The 23972-nt window shown below is 51.4% G+C and overlaps 1 protein-coding gene across 2 annotated transcripts in view; it reads right to left on the reverse strand.

Annotated features, from left to right (window-relative positions):
• FARP2 (FERM, ARH/RhoGEF and pleckstrin domain protein 2) overlaps positions 1–23972 on the reverse strand; it is a 1631776-nt gene that overhangs the window by 1361175 nt on the left and 246629 nt on the right. The gene's annotated exons all lie outside the window — the stretch shown is intronic.

Here is a 23972-nt window from a genome sequence, read left to right on the forward strand (position 1 = left end):
GTTTCAAACCCAACCACAGCATGGAAACTGCTTTCATGGCTACCACGGATTATACTGGCACGACTCTGGATAGAGACGACATGGAGGACCTTATCCTCGTGGACCTCTCAGCTGTGCCTGACAAGGTCTCCTACCCCATAGTCATTCACCTTCATTTGACATTGGAATCAAAGGAGACGCACTCGGATGGTTCTGCTTCTTGCTGACAGGAAGGACTCAGACAGTCACCCCAGCACCGTATCTCTCCGACACCTACAACCTCACCTGCGGAATTCCCCAAGGATCCTACCTGAACCCGACCTTCTTCAATGCATACATGACCCTTCTATCCAGTATCATCCGCTCCCACAACATAAACGTCCTCTCCTACGCTGACAATACACAACTCATTCTCTCCCTCACAGACAAGACTTGCAGTACCCATATGAAATTCAAAGACTTCATTTTTTTTTAAATATATTTTTATTGCAGGAATCAGTAAATCGTTACATAATCGACCAGCATTATATAACAAGCAAAATCAATGAGACACACCCCTCCGTCCCCCCGCCGTAAGTCCCTTACACAGCCATTCAGCCCACAACCCTGGGGTCGGGCGGCGACATTCAATGGGGGCTCAGAAGGACGTCGAAGCTGGTCCGGATGATCCACTGTCCGTCATCTGCTTTTCCAAACAAGCCTATAAACCCAGAAAGAAAAACCCCACCCTCACAACGCTACGAACCAAAGAAAACCCTACCCAACCCCGCCATCAGCGCACGGTAACACCCTCAACAGGATCTGCGAAAGGACCCATGGGAAAAGCAACAGAGCTGAAAAGTGCAATCGTCTATCGGGACTCGGGGCGAGCTGCTTCCTCACTCTGAGTCGCTGGGGGCGCAATAATCCCTAAGGGCCTGCACTAGCGTCTCCCACTCCAGCGCTGCCTCCTGTGCCTTCTCATTACGCTGCCTCCAAGCTAGCTGGTACCTTAGCGTGCTCTCCCCCGCCGCCCACTTCAAAAGTTCGCTGTGCCATCGGCTTCCCGTCGGACCAGCCCGTGCCTTCCAATTCCTGGTCACCTCTCGTTTAGCAAGGAGCAGCCCTAAATCGATGAACTTGCTAGATATTTTGTTCTTGGGGGTATGAGGGAACCAGTGCAGGAGTCCCACCGCCGCGTCAAACGATAAGGATCTCCCCGTCACCTCCTCCAGGGTCTTCTCCACTTCTACCCAATAGGATGACAATCCCGGGCAGGCCCACAGCATGTGGAGAAGGTCCGCCTCCTGGGCCGGGCACCTGGGGCATTCTGCCGAATTCGTAGCAAAATATCGCCTGATTTTCACCGGGGTCAGATATGCTCTATGGAGCACGTAGTAGTGGACCAATCGAAAGCGGGCGTGGCGTGTGCCCTTCCAGGCTCGCCTCACCAGCTGGGACCAGGTCGTCTCCGGGATCTCCTTGCCAATGTCCTCCTCCCAACGGTTTCTCAGAGTAGTGAGGGGAGCCAGCCCCTCATTGATCAGTCTGCCGTAAAGGCAGGTGACCGCCTTCACCGTGCCCGCAGACATCATCACGTATTGGCACACCGGAGATAAAGGGGGTTCCTCCTGCCCGCGTTTCCAGTGCGCTTGGATCGCTCGGACAAGGGCCGAGTGCAGCAGAAAGTCGCCGCGGGGAATCTCGAAGCGATCAATGAGCTCCTGAAAAGGCAAGAGCGCCCCGTCCTCGTATAGGTCACCTATTAGCTGTAAGCCGGCGTCCTCCCAGTTCGCCAACCGTGACCAATCGCCGCCATGGGGCAAAGCCGTCAGCATCCCCAAAGGTATTTCGGGCGCATACGGTGTTCTCAGGTGGCCCCGGGCGTGAGCTCGGTTCCAACACAGTTGAACGGTCCGCTCCTCCAGCGACAAGTCCTGTAAGGCCAAACGTTGTCGCAGCGCTATGAAGGAGAGAACATGCCTGGCCATACCCGTTCCCCTTCTGTCTTCTGGGCCCCGGAATTCCCGGGCGATCTCCTGGGTGAAGGTCTGGAGCTGTGCCGCTAAATAATATTTTTCAAAGTCCGGCACCGCAAGCCCACGCTCATCCTTCGGCCTCATCAGGGTCTTGAGGGCCACCCGCCGCCGGCCCGAGCCCCAGAGGAATCCGACCATCATTGATCGTAATAGTCGAAACGTGGCCGGTGGGACCCAGATCGGTAGTGTCCGGAAATAATATAACAACCGGGGAAGCGCCACCATTTTAAGCAAAGCGAGAGCGGTAGCGGGGCCCAGAAGTCCATACTGCCTCGAAGTGCTCGAGTGCCGCGGGCAATGTTCCCATCCAGGAGGTCAGATGGTTCATGATAGACGTACACCCCCAGGTACTTGAAGCAGTCGGGTTCCCATCTAATCTCCCTACTTAGAGCAGGGGCTGGTGTGCCCCTGCGAACCGGGAAAAGACAGGTCTTAGTCCAATTCACCCGGAGGCCCGAGACCTCCCCAAACTCCGTGAGCGCCGTCGCAGCTCCATGCAAGGCAGCGAGCGGGTCCTCCAGGAAGAGCAGCAGGTCGTCTGCATACAGCGAAATGTAGTGCGGGCCCGAAGGAGTCCACAGGCCCGTATAATGGGCTCCCGACCGGAGATGCAGCGCAAGTGGCTCCACCGCCAGCGCAAAGAGAAGTGGGGATAACGAACATCCCTGCCTCATGCCCCGCTCCACCGGATATTGTGAGGAAATCAGCGGTCCCGCCCGAACCCTGGCCGATGCCGAGGCATACAGAACCTTGGTCCATCTGATGAAGCCCTCACCGAGGCCGAACCTCCGTAGCACAGTGCAAAGGTAGTCCCATTCCAGGCTATCAAAAGCCTTCTCTAAGTCTACCGATAAGACAACCGGGCACGGGGCGTCCACAAGCGGTTCCCCTAGCAAGCGGAACAACCTGCGAATGTTCATGGTCGTGTTACGCCTGGGGATAAAGCCAGCTTGGTCCTCAAGTACCAGGGAGCTCATGTGTCCCAGCAGCCTCGAGGCCAAGATGCTGCTCAGTATTTTATAGTCAACCGTCAGCATAGATAAGGGACGGTAATACCCCGGATCGGATGAGTCCCTTCCGGGCTTGAGGAGTGGAACCACCAATGCCTCGCACATCGAGCCCGGGAGTCGCCCAAGCCTCTTCGCCTCTCTGTATACTATCAATAACCTAGGGGCTAGGAGATCAGCATAAGCTGCATAGAACTCCACAGGAAGGCCGTCCAGGCCCGGGGTCTTATTCCTCGCCATCTTTTTAATGGCGCTACGGATCTCTCCCAGTTCTATGTCGGACCGCAGGGCTTTCGCCACGTCCTGCTCCACTGTTCGGAGCTCCAGAGGCCGTAGATAATTATCAAGCAGCTCAGAATCTCAGGCTGAGTGTACACCTCGGTTCCGTCTGCCTTGCGCATGGACGTCGTCAATGAGGACTGACGCGTAGGGTTGGCTAGCCATGCCAGCAACGCGCTCGACCTATCCCCCTCTGCGATGGACCGAACCGTATAGGCCTTGTAGTCAAAACAGCGAAGCCGTTCGACCTCCGCCGCCACCGCCTCCCTCGCCTCCGCTGTGCGTGCCTGTAATTCAGGGCGCCCGGGACGGCGTAGTTCCAGCTCGCGGAGTTTCCGATCCGCTGCATCCAGGTCGGCGAGGATAATTCGCCTCATGCCGACCTTTTTAGAAATACAGTATCCCCTCACCACCACCTTAAAAGCGTCCCACTCTAACGCTCTCGAGCTAGCGGTGCCACCGTTGGACGCAAAGTACTCTGAGATCTTATCACCTAGGTCCGCCCTGAAAACACTGTCCTCAAGGATCTCGGGCCGTAATTTCCAGGTGGGCACCGCAGGCACCCCGGGAAACCAGCGACGGTCCAGCAGGAGGGGGTTATGGTCTGATATGGTCCTGGTCAAATATTCAGACCGGACCGCTGCCGAAACCAGTTCGGGCGAGCCAAGAAATCCGTCCAGTCTAACGTACAACTCATGGAGGCTCGAGAAGTAGGAATAGTCCCTAGTTGTGGGGTGTTGCGCCCTCCAGATATCCGTTAGACCCCAGCGAGTCTGCCAGTCCCTACGACCCTTAGCCATGCGACGAACCGGAGAATCGGGGAGGGGTGGATGCGAGCGGTCATTGTCTACATCCACTACTGAGTTGAAATCTCCACCGAGCAGGAGGGGCCCGGAGAAGAAGTGGGCCAACGAGCCCGATAACCTGGAAAGGAAGGCAGTCTGGTCTACATTAGGAGCATACACACAGCAAACGTTTAGGTCTCTCCCTCCCAAAGTGCCCGAAATGGCCACATAACGCCCCTCTGGATCTATCACTGTTTTCGTGACCTGGAAGGGAACCCCAGCTCTAATCCAAATCAGTGCCCCTCTGGCATACGCGGAGTACGAAGTGCAAAAGACCTGCCCCCTCCATCTACGCTGTAGCGCCGCCCCTTCCGCCTTGTTCAGATGAGTCTCCTGCAGCAGCGCCATTTGTACCCCCCTACGCACTAAATAAGCATGGACTTTGTGACGCCTGGACATAGTATGAAGCCCCCGCACGTTCCAAGTGACACATTTCAGATTAGCAACATCAGCCATTGTCCCATATCGTTCTCGCAAAGTCTCCCCATCTGGGTCCCAACAAAGAAAGGACATCAATCAACCCAGCACTGATGGCGGCCATTTTCCCCAACCAAAACTTAACAACCCAAGTATGAACCGAATCCCCAACCACCCCCCCCAGGACAGGACCCAAATAGCACCATCTAGTTCCCATCCAAACCATACCCTCCAACAACCCACTTTCCCCTACTAATCCTGCGGTCGCCACCGTAGGAAGGCCTTAAGGGCCAGGTGCGGGCCGGGCGGAGGCAGTGGGCCCTCGACGCTCAGGCCACCAGGACAAAAGCAAGCCCAAAACAGCGCCAACAACCCTCGGGGCAAAACAAGGCACCCCACCCTCCCCTCTCCGGGAGTCAGCATCAATTGTCGGCACCCGCCACCCCCCTGCCGGGCCCCCTCCCAAAATGAAGTAGCTCACCCCGTTACCCCTGTCCATCCAGAAGGTCTTCCACCGATTTCGGTGTGATCACCGGCGTATGGACGCTATCAGTCACCGATTCCTCGGAGTCCGTTGGTACCCCCTCGTCACCAGGGTCCGCTTCCTCCTCAATGGCAACGTCCCGTGAGCCAGACAGCGCAGATAACACCTCCAGCACTCCCTTTCGCTCCGTCGATGTCTCTGCAGTTGAGGGTCCTCCTGAGCGGCCACGGCGACTCCGAATCCTCTTGGACCGTCGTCTCTGCTCCGGCTCCGCCGCCTGCTGAGATGAGGAGCCGAAGCCATCTTTCCCCGCTCTATAGAGTTCAAGCCAGTTACAGACATCCTCTGGGGTATCAAAGAATTGAGTTTTGTCATCGACAATTATGCGGAGCCTCGCAGGATATAGGAGAGAGTACTGGATGCCCTCGCTCGTGAGCTCGCGCTTGACCGCCAGGAAGGAATACCGTCTGCGTTGAGTTTCGTAGGTGTAATCCGGGAAGATGTTCACCTGGCTGTTCGCCACTTTGAATGGACCATTATGTCTGGCGGCATTGAGGAGGAGGTCTCTGTCCCTAAAGTGCAATAACCGCGCCACCACCGGTCGCGGGGTACGTCCCTGCTGCGGTGGCTCGCCACCATGTCGCCATCCTCAATCTTTTCCGGCAGGCCCACCACACGAATGTTGTTCCTCCTGTTACGGCCTTCCGCATCCTCCGCTCTCTGCTCCAGGGCCGTAATCCGGGATAGAGCATCCTTCATAGCCGCAGCCAAGGTTCGCTGCACCGGCTCCAAGGTTTTCACCGAGCTCTCCACTTCCTTGACCCGGTCCGAAAGTTTGCCGTGGTCCGCTCTAAGGAGACCTAGGCTCGTCGCTACCTGGGCAATGTCCTGCTGGAGGGCCGAGCGCGTGGTCGCGATCGCCTCCAAGACGCGGTCAAATTGCTGTCGCATTGATGCACCGCCAGAACTCTCTGGGTCCCCACGTTCCTCTTTGTCCTGGGTCTCCGAGTCTGAGGCGGCTGGGGTAGCCCCCTTGGCTCCTCTAGGTTTCCCCATGTCGCCGGGAGTACTCCGTGCGGGTCCAGGAGCAGGCGTCTCCGAGTGCAGGCGCCGGCTATGACTCTCCCGGTTGCTGGGCCTCAGGTCGAGTGCCGGAGATCCCCGTCTCCAGGGCCTGTTGGACCTTCTCAGCTTCGGCTCGCGCCACCACCACGTCGTCTGAGGGCACCGAGGAGGAGGCGGAGACAATCGTCGCCAGGTCGGGCAGGCCCGCACGGCCGATAGAGTCCCGGAGTGAGGGTCACCAACTCCACCGGACGATTTGCGGCGCCAAAAGGTTGCGCCTCCCATGGAAGTGGGTCGGCCAGGAAAAAGTAGCCAAGTGCGGTGTAGGGAGTGGGGCCACCGCCGGGACCTCCAGACGTCCGCGTGCGGGATCCACTATAGCGTGGGCATCCGCCCATCCGAGTGCAATCCTTGTTGAAGGAGTCCGATCTGACCGATGTCCAGATCCACACACCACTGGGAGACGGCAGAGCAGGGGGTGCGCCGCCGCTGGTGATGTTCCTCCAGTCTAATGGATCCGGCCAAGGGGACAATGAAGTCCGGGCGCCATGTTGGGTCGCACTCCGCAGTTCCACAGACTTCGATTTTTCGCCGGGTCACCGCTCGTTCAGACCGCTCCAAGGGCCCCGGCAGGTCTCTGTCGGGCCGATCAGCAGAATGCGGGGGCTGGGGTGCCCCGCAGCCTCCGATTTACAGGATAATCACGGGCTCAGTCCCGGAGCCGAGCTCTCAGGCGACCATCGCCATCGGCGCCCAAGCCACGCCCCCTGAAATTCAAAGACTTCATGACTGAACTCTCCCACTGGATGAAGACCAACTGAGCTCTTCCATGTATGTAGCTGAGATCTACTGCCGGCAAAGCTGAGCCCATGAGCAGATAGATCGAGGTGAGCAGGTTCCCAGACACAGTCAAGCTCAATCAGCATTTACTGCTATAACATAAAAGCTGGAGTTCTGTGAGGAATGAGAAACCGGGACCAGCTAATAATCTGTGGAAGTGTCACACTCCTCTCACCCAAGTTAGTCTTACACATGGCCTGTTTATGAAAGGGAGTGAGGAGAAGAAGGTGGGATGGCAATGACAGTGAGTAAGAAGGGATTTAAAGAAGAGACTGAAGGAAGAAAGACAGGTCAGAAATTAAGTAATCAGAGGAGAGTGTGACGGAGATGTGAAAGAACAGAGAAGGAGTGTGAAACAGGAGATGGTATACTGAGAGAAGAATGAACAAGTGAGAGACGTGTGAACAAGCAACAACTGTGATGCTAAGGCACCTTTTACAGCACATTTAACCCATTCCTTTTGCTCTCTTCTTCAACATAAGTCTGACACCTTGTCCGTGGGTGATGGCCGTGCTGGTAGTGGATACTCCAGGTACCAATTTCCAAATAGACATTTAGGTCACCAGCACTAGGTGGGAGATAAAGTATTGCACATGTGACAGAGTCACTTGGTATCTATGTTTTAGAATACTACAAGGTGGTCTAGTGACAAGTCAGATTTGGAATTGTGTTTCATGTGGAATATTAAATGTAAACCCCTGACATATTGACAGAGTTTTCTGCTTTATATTCACCTCTCGGTGACTGGTTGGAGCAGGAGTAAAGCATAAAGTCTGTGAGAGTGGTTCAACTTCAAGGCTACTATAGAAGGGCTTTCCTGGAAGAGCCTCAGTTAGTGCATGTGCAATAATCAGTAGTGTATGGCTTGGTGACACCACCAATCATGGTGCCCACAGTGGCAACGGCTCTGCACACTCCCCTTTACTGGTAACTATACCTTCCATCTTCCTGTGGGAGAGCACGTCAACTGTTCAGCTGAATGACCATGAGCTCAGCACTGGCTTGAGGTGCAGGCCTTGTGCTTTTACATTGAGAACATGTATCAGGCGTATTATTCTATGTGGATAACCATTTTGAGCTGTTGTGAGCCCCCCATTTTGTGACAGCCAGATAGAAGCTCAATATGAATGGTGTTTGAGTGCATAGCCCTCAGTAGCAAATGCTGAGTGGCCAATCAAGGTTTCACGATTTTTATTTAGGGTGATCGTTCTTTTAAAAAACAAAAACCATTACACCAATGACATTTTAAAATAGTACTACTATCCAGCTACCGGTCCTCACATCGGACCAAGCAGCGGCCCTAGAGAGTACTATCAGACCCGAGGAAGTCATCTCGGCCATTTCCAGGCTTAAGCTGGGAAAGGCCCCAGGGCCTGACGGCTTCACGGCCATTTTTTATAAGACCTTTTGTACTCAGGTGGTGCCGCTCCTGACCACCCTCTTTAACTCCTTTTCGGAGCCAGGAGTGATAACAGAGGATCTCCTGGACGCCACCATATCCGTAATACCCAAGCTGAGTAAGGATCCGTCAAGGTGTGAAGCCTATCGACCCATCTCACTGCTCAACATTGACTTGAAGTTGTACACTGGTATACTGGCCGCGCGGCTGGCTCCACTGATGCCGAAACTGATAGTTCCGGGCCAGGCTGGGTTTATCTCGGAGCGGGAAACAGTGGACAACACAAAGAGGGCGCTCCACCTTATCGAAAAGGCCACACGCACAGAGGGGGGAGAATATGCTGCTTGCTATTGACGCAGAAAAGGCGTTTGATCGTGTCCATTGGCTATATCTGGAGCAGGTCTTAGTGAAGGCGGGGCTGGGGGACCGATTCCACACCTGGGTTCTAAATTGTTACTCACGGCCCTCGGCGACGGTCCGCGTCAATGGATGCTCCTCACCCCGCTTCCCCATAGAGCGAGGCACGAGACAGGGGTGTCCACTGTCACCCCTGTTATTCGCCTTGTACATGGAACCCTTGGCTCAGGCGATACATCTCGCACCCGAGATTCATGGGATCAAAATGGGCGCCTTCGAACATACCATCAGCCTATACGCGGATGATGTTCTACTATCATTGTCCTCCCCCCGAGCCTCGCTCCCGGCCTGTGTGGCCATTCTGGACGACTTCGCAGAGGTGGCAGGCTTTAAGATAAATCTCAGCAAGTCAGTGGCGCTTGACCTCTCCCTGGAGGAATCCACGAGGGCGCACCTACAGGGGCTTTTTCCATTCCCGTGGGCGTCTGAGGCCGTCCCGTATCTGGGTATCCAACTGGCGACCACCTTGCAGGCTACAGTTTGCCTCAACTACACGAGACTGCGGCAAACCATCAGGTCAGAACTGAGCAGATGGAGGCACCTTCCGTTGTCCTGGTTGGGCAGGGTGGCTGCGATAAAAATGACCATCCTGCCACAAATCCTCTATGTGTTCAGAGCCATCCCCATGCGGCCCCCGGAGGGGTGGATTCGCCAGACCCAATCTGAATTGGCGCAATTCATCTGGAATGGGCGTCGCCCGCGGATGAAACTTCGCCTGGCGATGCTGCCTCCTGAGAGTGGGGGACTAGGCCTCCCTGACCTGTTGTACTACCAAGCAGCACAGTTACAAACGCTGGTAGAGTGGAGTAAATGGGAGTCGGAAAAGCATTGGCTATTCCAGGACCAGGCAGTGGCGGGCCGCACGTTGCAGGAGATTCCTTTTATGCGGCGGAGGCACCGCCCACCCAACCTCTACGCCTCGTTCATAACGAGGACACCTTTGGAGGTGTGGAACCGGGTGAATGTGGCACACGAGCTGACATCCTTCCCTTCCCCACTAACACCCTTGCTAAAAAACCCGGACTTCGGCCCTGGTATGGACACAGCGGCATTCGCGAGGTGGGCTCCGGCAGGATGCAGAGTGCTTGCACATGTGTATGCAGCAGAGGGGGTCATTCCCTTTGACACCTTCCGTCGCGAATACGATATGCCAGAAGAAGAGCGCCTCCGTTACCTCCAGGTGCGACACTGGACCCTTCATGCGACCACAAAAGAAGGGGCAAATCGCAAACTTAGCGCATATGAATATTGGCTGCTTTCGAGGAAGTCGGACAGCAAACTTATCTCAGACCTCTACCGTATGCTGCTAGAGCGATACACTCACATCCACAACCTGGGGAGAGCAAGATGAGAAAGGGAGCTAGGCCGCCAGTTGGGTAACAAAGAATGGGAGGGAATTTGCTATAGAGCCCGCCATTCCGCACACCACATGGGACTAACAGACACCCTCACAAAAATCCCCTCCTATTGGTACTACACCCCGGAAAAGCTTCATGAGATAGATCACACACGAGAGGCACTGTGCTGGAGAGGCTGCGGGGGGAGAGGTACGCTGGTGCATTTACTATGGGACTGTCCGCACTTACAGGCTTACTGGAACCAGGTGTTGGATGAGGTGGACCTGCATTTGGGCACTACACTTCCAAGATTCCCCGCGTACGTGTTACTGGGCTCCCCCAATCCTCTCACTTATCCACTGCGCTCTCACCGGGGCAGATTGATAGCTATAGCCCTGGGATCTGCGTTGCAAAATGTTCTCACTTATTGGCGCACTGCTCACATTCCCACCTTTCAGGGCTGGCTGCACCGTCTTTTGAATGTTCTTGGATGGAAAAGCTTTTTTGGTGGCTAGGGGAGAGGGAGATAAATACCCAGACCTGTGGCGACCCTTTTTAACACTCCTAGCCACGGAATTCAGGGAAGTGACCTGTCCCAGGTTTCTGCGCCTTCTCCGGCTGTCACACGGTGTTGCCACAGAGTCGACAGAGTAGTCAATAGCGCCTACAGTGCATTTGGTTTGGACCTGGAACTGGGGTGGGTAATGGGGGAGGAGGCGGGGTATGGGGTGCATAGTTTGAGGACTTTGCGTTCAGAGGGACTTTAGCTTGCAGCCTTAGAGGGACTAGGCCGGCTCAGCAGTTGCCTTGCATTGAACCTGTGGGTCCCTCTTTACTTATCTCCTGGTGGTCCTCGGGAGCCTATGTTACCCACGCTTACGAAATTGGCCAAGATCCCCGATTTACATATACCTCGTTAAGACTATCCCTCAGAGATTCCATTGTATTCTGTATTAAAAAGCGGTATCAGTACTGGGTAGGCCGAATGTTGACGCTGACCCAGTGGATAACGCATGATATTGTCTTTAATCTATGTGTGCAGCACAATAAACATACTTTAAACATAAAATAGTACTACTTCATACTTATATAAACACATAAAATCATTAGTAGAATTGTGCACCGTTAATCTATAAGGTACTTTTGTGCAACAGATGTTTAAAATTTAATTTAAAACGAAGGTTTAAGAGGTTCATGTCTTTCTAACATCCTTGTATGGGGTTGGCCGCAGGACTGTGCCAAACAGCCCATTGGTGGCCAACTATTCACACACCTCTTTCGTATTTTTAAAGCGTCAACCTCCAGACTATGCAAGCTTCATTTGGGGAAGCCTAAATTTGTCGTGTGATAACAGTCTCCCGCGGTACTCTAAGGGGACCTGTGGATGTAATGACTTACCTGCAGCATAAAAAAAGTTTATGTTTTGGCCTTTGGGTGGATCCCTCGGTCTCGAGGCAGTAGGTCAGGGGACCCCTACCTTGACCCCTTCTTTGTTATTTGTAAACTAAACTTCAGACATGGGGACAGAGTTCCAAAGTCCTGTAATGGTGGCTCCAACATTGCTTTCCAGTTTTGACTAGTCAATCAGTCCCACAGGACAAAATGACCAAAGGTAGCAGCGAAAAAAAGCCCTCATGGCCAATCAGAATGCTCTATTTTTTTTAATTTGCTGTAACACCAGAGTACCAAGGTATTCCAGCGTAACCAACCATCCAGATATCAGTATATTTTGAACCTCCATTTCTCAAAAACAGTGGGTAAAGAAGCAGCTTGCTGCCAAACTTGCTGTATTTGGCTTGGTAGTTTGGTCTGCCCTGTTCCCATGATGCACTGGGCCAGGGACAGACTAATTTGCATGTAGCCAGGTTCTGAGCTGGGATGGTGCAGTGAGCTAAAAAACGGTGATGGATCAAGCCCTGATCTGTTGACTGGGTAGGATTGTTCTGTTTAATTCAGATACTCTGTCCTTTTCTGAATCGTATTTCCGTGCAGCCAATTTTCAGTGGAAACTGACCTAGCTCCCTTCCTTCCCCCTTTTACAGTATTAATGAAAGATCAGCATTCTGGACCGTTGCAAACCCATTTATTGACCAAGTACTGCGGAATAAACCATCAATGCGTTTCAGATTTTACAAAGCCTTTGACACGATAGTTGATGCCACTATGTGAAAAAAAGTAAATACACATGTGACTCTTTCACATGCACGAACATAAACAAAGTACTGCTCATTCTTCAAGCTTAATTAATTTACGTACATTGTAAAAAATATATCTTCTCATAAGTTGAGAATGCGCAACAAAATTATAAACAAACCATACATAACTTTATACATGTAATCAAAATATGAACAATCATAATATATTTAGATTATTCTAAACCGATTCTTTTAAAAATAATTCATCGAATTCATTGTAAAGGCCACTACGTCCAGAAGCAGTGAACATTTTCAATCTGATACACAACCAGTTCATTATGGTGAATATTTCTCTACCACACACTGTACTTCGCTCCACATCAGGGGAGTAGCCAGAACATTGAAATACCTCCCACTTGAACCACACATTTAATCAAAACAGAGCACATGAAGCAAACCGAACCTCCTTAGAAGAGTTCTATTCACCCTTTCATTCTTACATCCATATATGAATCCAGCTTTTCTACCTTCCACTTGTTCATTTTTATCTATTCACCTGCTCCTTCCTTTCAACTTTCCATCAACTCGCCCATGCTACCTTCCAACCTCAAATACAGCCATTCATCACTTTACCCTTTCATATATACATCATCCTTTCATCAACCCACCACAAACATATCCATGAAGCAAGCCAACCTTTCAACCAGCCTTTTACCCTTCTTTCCTCCTGCTTGAACATTCTTCCATCGATCCCTTCATTCACCTCGTCACTTATTGATACTTTAACTTTTCCATCCTTTCCCCTATTCTTTCTTTCACACTTTATTCCATTCGTTCTTATCTTCACTCCTTTCACCCCTGCATTCCAACCGTCACCTTCTCTTTCTTCTATCCTTTCACATTTTTTTCCTTCCACCCTTCGCTCCTGCTCCTGCTCCTGTTCTTTCCCCCCTTCATAGCTACAGCTTTCTTCTGTCATGCACAGTTTTTCCTTTTACTTTTCTCCAGCAAGTTCACTTTGTCAGCGTTAATATTTTTTTCTTTCCTTCACTATGCATATTCGCCCACAGCAGACATCTGTGTCATATTACTACCCAACAATTATATTTAATTGGCTTGGCTGTAGAGCAGAAGCCAGCATGAAGAAGGGACGGCACTCATATTGGCGAAAAATCAGGAAGGACAGTGTTGGAACCCAGAGCAACACTTGTACCCTCAAAGCCAAAATAATCGGATGGTAACGAGGGCCCAGCTGGCATTCTGGAGTCCACTGGGCTTTATTGCTACAAAGCACAAGCTTACGTGGAGGATAACTTCTTGTTACCCAGGCAGATTACGGACTGCAATAATTAAATGTATTTGAATGGGAATGTAAGTTAGCCCAACCATGCAAAGGTTTTCAATGGCATGATAGAAGTGAGCCAGTTTTTGGGCCAATCGCCTGTATTTTAATAGTTTTAGATTCAGCACCTTTTAATCGCAGTTTTTCTTACATTCTACCACAGTATTATTGTAATTTGTTACGGCTGCTATAGATACACTAAACTGTTTTTATCGATGGTTTGTAATGGTTTTAATTAACTGTACAATAAAGTATTACCTTACCTAACATTGATATTTATAAGCATTTTGCCTGCAGAAAGGAGAGCCCATAAATGGACAATTATTGTTAAAGTGGGGCCTACTTCACCAGGACATTAGGGCCAGAGGCAGCCCCCGCTTAAACTGATAGTGGGAGGTTCACTACCCCACTGCTCCACATCTCCAGATGTCCATTTTCGCCCTAGTGGGCTTTCAGTCCAAGTCATCAATGACTTGACTTGTTCTTCCACAATGGTAGACAGTTAAAACTCATGCACAGAACAAGCATTGGCATAGCCAATAGGTCTCGCCTTTGGGACCTTAAAAGTGTTTAGCCAATGAACAATTCATATGTAAAAAACAAAACGAGATGCCCTACAACTGAATCACTCATCAGAACCAATCCTCAGTCCTCTGAAATCACCACACCGGGAGTTCAACAACACTCCATAAGCATAACATCCCCACACGGGAGCACAGATTGAGCCCTTGCACACCACAACCAAGCACCCAACATCTGTCAACACACCCCAGACTGACCCGATTAAGATCCAGCGGGGGGTACGCCAAGGGTGTGTCTTGGCCCCCACCCTATTCTCCCTTTACATAAAGAAAATTGCCGATCCCTTGTGCTCTACTGAGGCTGATGCCCCCTCTCTGGCAAACCAGAAAATAGCTACACTTGCTGTTTGCCGATGATACCCTCCTATGGGCCTTCAAAAGCTTCTGAACCAATTTAAGGCCTTTGGCGACATGAGGGGCTTGGTCATCAACACTACGAAAACCAAACTGACGACGATGAACCCCTGTAAATCTTTTAAAAGAAATTTGGTTCTAGACAGTGTCCCGTTACAGAGGGTCAGCTTCTTCGAGTATTTGGGCATTAAACTGTCTGATAAAAATGATCTGGAAGAACCATTTAGACAAGGTGTCCCTGAAATTCTCACAGCTAACTGGGGCTTTGCGGCAGGAGCTTGGTCTTTCATATACCAGGTGTACGAAGGTGGAATCGGACTATATGGTTACCCCCACTTTTTTTCCTGGTGTTTTGCTGGTTTTCGACTTAGTTGGACTGAGTCCCTGCTATTCAGGACCCCAGTCTATCTGCTTTTTCTATAAAATGGACTCCATGTACTTTAGGTACATACAAGATTGGTTACTGGTTCACCTTTGTGAGTCCCTGTATAGTGTACCATAGGTACCCAGGGCATAGGTGCATCCAAGGCCTACCAGGGGCTGCAGCATGTATTATGCCACCCCTGGCTGGCCCTTCAAACCGACAGCAAAGGTCTGCAATTGCAACCTGGGTAAGGTGGTGTAATCACCCCTTACTTAGATATAGTATGTATGTATGTATGTATGTATGTATGTATATATATATATATATACATATACATACATACATATATATATATACATATACATATACATACATATATATATATATATATATATATATATATATATATATATATATATATATATATATATATATATATATATTTGGCAGAAAGACGTCTCCAGCAGTCACACAGGTTTGGATAAACGAGACGAACCCAGGTACTGGTGCTGATTATTTTATTTTGCTCTCCACCACACCACCATTGAGAGCTTGGTTTTGTGTGAGACGGTGCCCTAGCATGAGCTGAGCCCCTCTGCAGCTTTTGGAACCATCTCCTTATAGCTGGTCTATGATATAGCCATACCATATACTCTTAAGTGCATTATAATCCTCACGGTTAATGCTAACTTTGATTGGCTTTTTCAAAACATTTTGTGTAAGGTGTCAAACACTTCGAAATACTACCCCCGCCAGTTTTGGCGGCGGGGTAGCATTCCACCCTTCTAGAGGGAGAAGACATGTAGTTACTAGTTTAGCCGGTTAGCCGGTTAAAGTCAAACCGAGCCCTAGCATCACAAAATGGATGCTGCTGCCACAGACACGTGTCTGCCCTCCTGCTGCTGGACGAAACTCTGGCAGGGGAGGCTTGGACAATAGGTTTCCTGTCCAGGGAGGTGCCAGCACCTCCCCAGACAGGCTTTAGTGTATTGGGGCAGGGAGGGTTGCATTTAATGAATGCTTTTCAGACACTTCCTGGGGCACACAAGGTGCTCCATGCATAGCCCAGTTCAAACCGGTTGCTGGGGCACTCATCCCCAGCTCTGGCGCGAAACTGGACAAAGGGGAAGGGTTTAAACACCCCCACCCCAGGTCCACCCATAGGAGGGGTCATAGAGTTAGTCCATCCCCTATCTTTCCTATAAAGTTAGAACCCCAGTCCGTAGGACTTTAGATCACCCTGGACGAAACTCTGAAACATATATCCTGGACCTTTGACGCTTCATTTCAACTGGAAGATGGAAGACATCTCCCTTGTGGTCAAGGAGTGACCAACCTGTTCAAACAGGAACCAACAGCAACTTTTCCGTTCTGCATTTTCGAGGCTCCCGCCGGATCCCAAAGAATCTGCGACACAGGACACGGACTTCCAGACATCTCTGACCCCGACCTTCGCTCACAGCAAAGCTGAGACACGTGGCGGACACGTGAGACGTGGGCCTGGAACTCCTGGACATCCTGCATTTTGCAAGCTGCACTCCTTTCACGAGGTATCTTGAAGTTGTGCATTGGGGTGCTTGAAGCCCCAACCCTGAGCACCATTTGCACTGAAGCTCAGAGCCCCACACTCCACGAGTGGCCCTTGGGCTCCGCTCTTGCATTTCAGCTCAACGCGTCTTCCTGGTTCTTTGCCCGTTAGGTAGTGAGCCTCTCGAAGACTTTCTTTCAAATCTAACTTGCTTTCCTGGTTGCTCCAGGCCTGCTCCAGCTTCCTTTCAAAGGAGAAGCGCCACAGACCTTGCTGGTCTGCAACAGAGCCAATCTCGACATCCTGCGTGGGTTGTGGTTGCAAAGGCTTGTTGGGTCCAATCCGGATGCCGACACCGCAGTCAACTAGATCCTTCATGGGACAGCTCGAATCCAGCGCCTGGTCATCGTCGATGCCTCCTGGACCTCGTGGCTGAAGAGACAAGCTTCACCTTCTCACCTGAAATCACCTGACATTGGCTGGCAGCTTTCCATCGCCATCCTGGTTAAGGGCAAGTGACCCAGTCTCTGTCCTTTCAGCTTTCAGGTTATTCAGATCTTCGATCCACCCTTGGATCCACCCGGACACTTTTCCTCTGGTCGCATGCAGCACTTCTTTGCAGCTCTCCACTGAAAACGACGACGAAACCAGACACCAAAAGGCACCTATGCACCCGGCTTCCCTGGGTGAGGTAATACGAGTACTCCGGTGCTCCTGTGGGTCTGGACTCTCGAAGTGTCATAGTTTAAAAGGGTTCCATCGTATTCCATCCGGAAGGGTCCCTAAATTGTACTTTTGTAACTTCTTTGTTTCCCATAGAAAGTCAATGGTAACCCGCGGCTGTGTTTAGACACTGCACGCATCTCCCGTGGGCCTCCTACTCCCTAACCTTTGGTTGTTCAGAGTAGCGCCAGCGATTCCATAGGCCTCAGGCCTGCTTTCTATTCCAGACATGGTTCTTTTAGCACTATTTTAGTATATGGTTTGTGAGGCCCCTAGGGCATACTGTATATTGTGCAACGTATCGTATGCTAATTGAGATTCCTGTAATGTACTTTGACCTATGACCTCAAAGATTGCAGAGGGGTTGTGTTTAGAATAAATACATATATATTTGATATATACCTCGTGTGGTGTACTTTCATTTGGTACTCAAGGGATTATAATTGATAAAACAACTTGCTTAATATGCTCTCTGAAGTCTTAGCCGGATGACTGCTGGTCCATGCTACCACTAGGATAGCTTTCTATAAGGTTGACTTTACAACCACCATTAATAAGGGTCGATTAGACTGGTGCAAGGTGCCCACTAGAACTAGTGGACATCATATGTCAGGCTAACTTCTCACAATACACATACCATAGAATTGGGAAAAAAATGTAACTATGTGAAGATATCACTGAATTTACACAGTCCACGCTTTGACTGGTTCCTATTGCAGATGACCGGCCCACCCGGCACTAATCGGGAGAAATGTGTGAACATTGGATACAATTCTGTGATTTTATCCTGTGTTTGATATTTGCAGATTATTCTGGTTAAGAACACGTAGAGGGACTCATGGAAGCCACACACCCTGGTCTACACTGGGTGCTACGTTTTTAGAAATGCCTGTAGGTTTTCCTGGGTGGCTGACAATGCAGTCCCAATTATCGCAGCTCACTTAATCTCCATACAGACTTAAATTCAGTGGAAAAGTCATGGTGTTTCCACAGTGCATTTTGGGGCCCTGACTGTCACAGGTGAAGGGTCCTCTCACAAGTGGGGTACTATTTTTATTAGGAGAACCAGAAGGGCACTGGGTGGTAGCGCTTCTATCAATCCCCACAAGTTCTTGAACATTGCCTCACAGAAACATGAGAAAATGCGAAAGTGTGCAGTTTCTAAAGCATTCGGCTACTATAACGTAGTTGGGTCCAAACAAGTCACACCTCCCTGGATTCCCCTAGGCATCTAGTTTTCAGAAATATCTGTAATTAGTAGGTTTCCCTAGGTAGCAGCAGAGGACAGGCCTAAATCGTACCGCTTCCCAAAGTGCTAGAATTGGTCAATTTGCAATGTGAAATATTTATGTTTTGGCATGTTCACCCTTCCGGACTCATGAAACCCAGCGAGGCCGCTGTTGATGCCTATGGAGACGTTGGAGCTGCTGAGCGCAGCCTGGGTGTCATGTAGGCTGCTGCCTGTTTCAGGCTGTAGCACATCTCAGCATTTTTCTGCTCTTTTGCCCCGCCACCTCTGGAGAGCGGTTCATGACTTTCTCCAGAGCATAGGGGTGGCTTTTCTGGTAGATGAGGCGCAGCTGGTCATGGCTCTCTTTGTTGATCTGTTACTCCGCCGTGGATTGGCCCCCAGAGGAGGTGTCTGATGCCATTCCCCCCGCCCCGTAATTAGGAGGAAGAGAAGATTGAGGATGGTGGTTAGGACTGTTGTACTGGCTGCCCTCGGACACGGGCATATAAACCAACATGTTATTGGCTCTCTTGATGTCTTGGTGGTCCACCCCTTTGCCCCGATCAGTGTGAAGTTCAATACAGGAATTCCATCACCCAGTTCACACCAGAACCTTTCCCAAAGAAATGGTCCATTAAAGCCTTGCTGGGCTCCAGCAGCGTGGGAGCCGCTGCCACAGAGTTGAGGGGGGCGGATCCTCAGCGGGCGTTAGTCACTCATGCCGTTTGCCACATCAGGAGGCGCAGGTTAAAGCCTTGCATGGTTTACGCAGCACGGGATGCGCCCAGGTGAAGACCGGCCCATCTGCGGCCGACCGAGGCTGGGTTGGGCCAACTCTTCCAGTTGTCCCATTTGGACCTAGTTTTCAGCCGCTGTGACCGAAGAGTTGACGATTTGACTCCTTTAACTATCTTGTGAACTTGGCCATCAAGTTATGGGTAGACGGAAAGTCGCACCAGTCCTAAAGCCCACCAGTGCCACATTGGATGGCTTTCTGCAGAAAGCAGTGGGGGTAATCAATAAGAAAATTGAATTGACGGAGCAAAGACTATCACATGTCTCTATTCCATAATTATCTCCTGTGGCCACTGCAGACATGTTTTACTAGTGATACTGGACTTAGGCCTCCAATACCACTTTGTCCAGTGGTAAACATTACTGACAGAGACAATTTCTGTAAAAATGTTGATCCAAATTTACCAAAATATAATTTGCCTACGAAGGAACCTAAACGCCCACAAGTTATACAGGGGGAAAGGAAAAGGGCAGAGCTGGTAGACGCAGATGCCAAGTTAAAGAGGCAGTGCCCTGTGTTAAAAAAGACTAGGGGGCGTGGCCAAGATGGTGACCGAGTAAGACATGTCTGCTTGTCGCTCCGATCCCCTGCCTGGGCCCTTGCCTTACAGGGGCGTATAGCGGATCCCCATACGGCGTTCCAGAGCCCACGCTGGTCCGGTGCACACTTGCGGCATCCGGAGTTCGAGAGCAGGGTGGCGCTGACATCAATTCGTTGAGATCGGCGTTTCAGCCTGTGCTGTGACTCCCGAGGCCTGCTCAGCAGATGGCGTGTGGGGGCGCACGGTGGCTGGCTCGCGCTCCGTGAATGGGCCCGGCGACTGTGTCTTGAGGCGGCCCGGACGGAGGCATTTTGGCCTTTGGTGATGGTGCACCTCTACCCCTGCTGGGGGTGTGCGACAGAGGAGTGGAGGAGAGGAGGAGAAGCACCCAGGCAGCAGGCTCCTTTAATCAACAGGGCGAGCGGCGCGGCTCTGGGGCAGCACGACGCGATTGGACCAACGGTGTGGCAAGATGAACCCGAGATTGGCAGCACGGAGGTACTGTTGGTCCCTGGATCCCGCGCTCTCCCTGCAAGACCTGGGCGGTGCGAGGCCTAGGCCAGCTTGGGACAGTGGGCCTGAGTGCATCGACCGGTGACCTCACAGCGGTGGTGCCTGGACCGCATGCTCAGCTCCCTGGTGGGCATCTCCCCCACCCTGCCCCATGGGGGTGTTTTTCATCGGCCGCACTGTGGGGCGGCAGGCCAAGCCTTGAATGGGCATTGTGCACATTGGCCGAGACGACCTGGGACACCCAAAGGAGTGATGGCAGTGGCGCAACGGAACATAAACATGGGGCAGTGCTGCTCGGTCATCGGTACACGCAACGCAACAAGTGGCACATCTACAGTTGGAGGGCCTTGGGAGAGCGGAGGGCCCATCAGGAGCAACCCTTGAGACTCCCGGTACGTGATCAGAAGGGATGAGTCACAGAGAAGCCCCGGCAGAGATTCAATGAGGGTGGCCTACCGGGCGAGCCATGTGCCGTGGCATCGACCTGACTGACTCGGCGTCTCTGGGATCACCGCCAGCGGCAGCTTCAGACCAGGCAGCTTGTATAGCTTCCCACTCTGCTCCAGAAGCTCTACATACCCCTACCATTTCTTCAAACTGCTGCATACTCGCACATAAAGGGGACTTAGCCACTCCACAATGGTCACTAACAAATCTAGGAAGGATAGATGAGTGAAGGATCTTCTCCTCAAGGCTGGTGCTGGGGGGGCTGAGGTGTCGACGGCACTGGGGGGACCTCAAGCTGAACAGGACCAGAATGAAACGCATGGGCCGGTCACTTGCAGTTCCTCAAATCTCTTTTCCCTTCCCTCATGGGAGAAATCCACACCATGAAAAAAGATCTGACCTCGGAGCTCCACGAGATACGCAGAGACAGATTCTATGGGGGAGACACAAGCCTTGTCGAGGGACGAAGAAATCGCACAGCTCCAAAAGGAGGTCCTCGGTCTTCAGGATCAGCAATTAGATCTCCAAGCCCATGCGGAGAAACTCGAGAACCGTTCCCACCGGAACAATATCAGAATTCAAGCGGTCCCTCAGGGGTCGGAGGGGCAGGACATTGAAGCCTTCGTTGAAGAACTTGATCGCCATGTCATGGGGGCCCCCAGGAGTAGCGGATCAAGCTCGACCGGACTCATCGTGGCGGACCCAAAAGATCAGTGACTGCCCCCCCCTCTGAATATCCTAACATGCATTCATGACGTTCAACTTAAAGAAAGCATCCTTCAAGAGGCGCGGGCCAAACACCCCATAGACATTTGCTCCTGCAGACTTCTTCTGTTTCGGGATTTAGCGGCCTCAAGAGTTTTGTCCGGTCACGTTGTTCTTGCGCTCAAAAGACATTTCCTACTCCTGGGGTCATCCTTACGGATCATCTTCAAGTGGGAGAGCAACTTTTACCAGGTCTGTTCCCTTCGAGAGGCCTCTTTGCTTCTTCACATACCAGAAGGTGACCGTGATTATCCGGAACCGGAGGTCCTGCTGCAACATCCGCAGCAACAGATCAGCAAGATGGCAATGTGTTGGGAAACCTCCCTTGCTCCTTCGCCCGGACCCGGAGACAATGGCTAAAGAGCGTAAGGCTGTGCTGGACTCAGCTTCAGCAGATTGAAGTATGCCTGGCTCGGGTAACATCAGACTCAACTTTTAGTGGGTTCCTTATTGCTTTAGCTCACTGGGCCCTGGGCTGGATGGGGGCAGCGGTCGGCTCCTACTATACATCTCATGACTCTCCATGGGGCAGATTGCTGAGGACACTTGTGGACTACATGCATTATTGTTTTTTGTTCTTTACTAGGGATACTGGGGTTTCCTCCTCCCTCCCTCCCGATTCGGTGGGTCGTTGATATTTGCAGTTTGTGTCCTATATGTGAATTGGCAGGTGGGGTGCAGCCCTTCTTAGCACATCCTCTCGTCCCTCTTCATGTCGGCTGACATTAATATTTTGTCGCTCAATCTTAAGGGTCTTAACCCTATAAAACGACGAGCGGTCCTGTCCTTCTTAGAAAACTCGGGCGCTCATATTTGCCTCCTCTAGGAGACGCACATCCTGCCTTCTGACACTTACAGATTGAGGTCCAAAGCTTTTCCTTACCAACTGTTTTCCTCTCGGGCCTCTAAGACGGCAGGGGTGGTGATTCTGCTCTCTGCTAAGATTCCGTGTCGGATAGGCAACAAGCAGGCCGAGGTTAAGGGCAGACTTTTGGCTTAGACTTTCACGATGGGGCTGCACACCCTTACGATAGTCCACGTCTGCGTTCCCAATGAGGGCCAGGAGGGGTTCATTCGGGAGGTAGTACATGAGCTTACCTGCCTCCAGGACAGATCTTTGCTTCTAGGGGGTGAATTTAATTTAGCCTTTGATAGTGCGGTGGACCGATCTGAGCAGAGGTGGGGGCAGACTGGGGCACTTTCTGAGAATGGGAAGATCCTCCTAGCAGAGACTGGGCTCACAGATATCTGCAGACTGCGACACTCAGGGTCCAGGGAATACACCTTTTCCTCGAACCCCCACAAGACATACACCAGGATCGATTATGTGCTAGCATCTGACACGCTGACGCAACAGACTCGGGAGGTGGAGATCCTCCCCTGCCCCTTATCTGACCACTCGGCAGTGCGGCTGTCCCTGTCTTTACTCCAACTGCACTCTCGCAGGCAGGGGCGTAACACGGGCCCTGTGGGCCCTCACCCTCCAGGGCGCCCCATCAGCACTGCACTTCTGCTGGGGAGCTCTAGATTGAGTCCGGAGGGGGCCCCTTCACTTACCCTGCAAGAGGGCCCCCTCAAGGTTCGTTACGCCACTGCTCGCAGGTTTTGGCACCTGCGTGAGACGATGCTGTGACGCACCTCGGTAGTGCAGCAAGTTACTACTGAGAAAACAAGACGGATTAACACTGATCTAGAAACCAGGAGGAATCTCTCAACTTACAACGGCAGGGCACCCCCCCCCCCCCTGGTCATACCAGACAAGGTTGCTTCACTTAGCAGTGGTATCAAACACAACGCATGAAAATGAAATCAATAAGGTCCTTCGGAGTATTAACCCATCTAATCACTTCAAGGACCCTCTTCCACCTACCATTTTCAAAGCAATTAAAGATTCTCTCTCCCTCCCTTCTGGACAAATATAGTCAATGCTTCTCTCTCCCAAGGTACGATCACGGACTGCCTAAAAGAGGCCCAGGTAACTCCTATTCTAAAAAAAAAACTACAGCAGACAGTACGGATCTTAACAATTTCCGCCCCATCTCCAACATCCCCACTCTAGGCAAACTCTTGGAAAAATGCGTCCAGTCCCAATAATGTGCGCACATTAAAAATGTCCATCTCCTGGACCAACACAAATCGGGCTTTCGCAGCGGGCATAGCACAGAATCGGCTCCCACTCACGTCATGGATGACATCCTAAGAATGCTTGACAGAAATGACTTGTGCCTCCTTATCCTACTCGACCTCTCCTCAGCTTTTGACACGGTTAACCACGAAAACCTCCTAGTTATTTTGGAGCAAAGGATGGGCCTCTCTGGACAGGTGCTGAAGTGGTTCTCATCCTTCCTCCAGCAAAGATCACAAAGAATTAAGGCGAACCATTCCCTATACCAGCCATCTCCTGTCACCATGGGGGTTCCCCAAGGATCCTCCCTATCTCCCATTCTATTCAATTTGTTTCTGGAACCACTAGCTAATGTACTAAAATCCATGGACGTTCATTTCCATATGAATGCAGACGACACTCAACTCTACCTGAAACTCTCCTCCCCAGACAACATCCCT

Source organism: Lissotriton vulgaris, chromosome 11, assembly GCF_964263255.1.
Source record: "Lissotriton vulgaris chromosome 11, aLisVul1.2, whole genome shotgun sequence".
Taxonomy (NCBI): Eukaryota; Metazoa; Chordata; class Amphibia; order Caudata; family Salamandridae; genus Lissotriton; species Lissotriton vulgaris.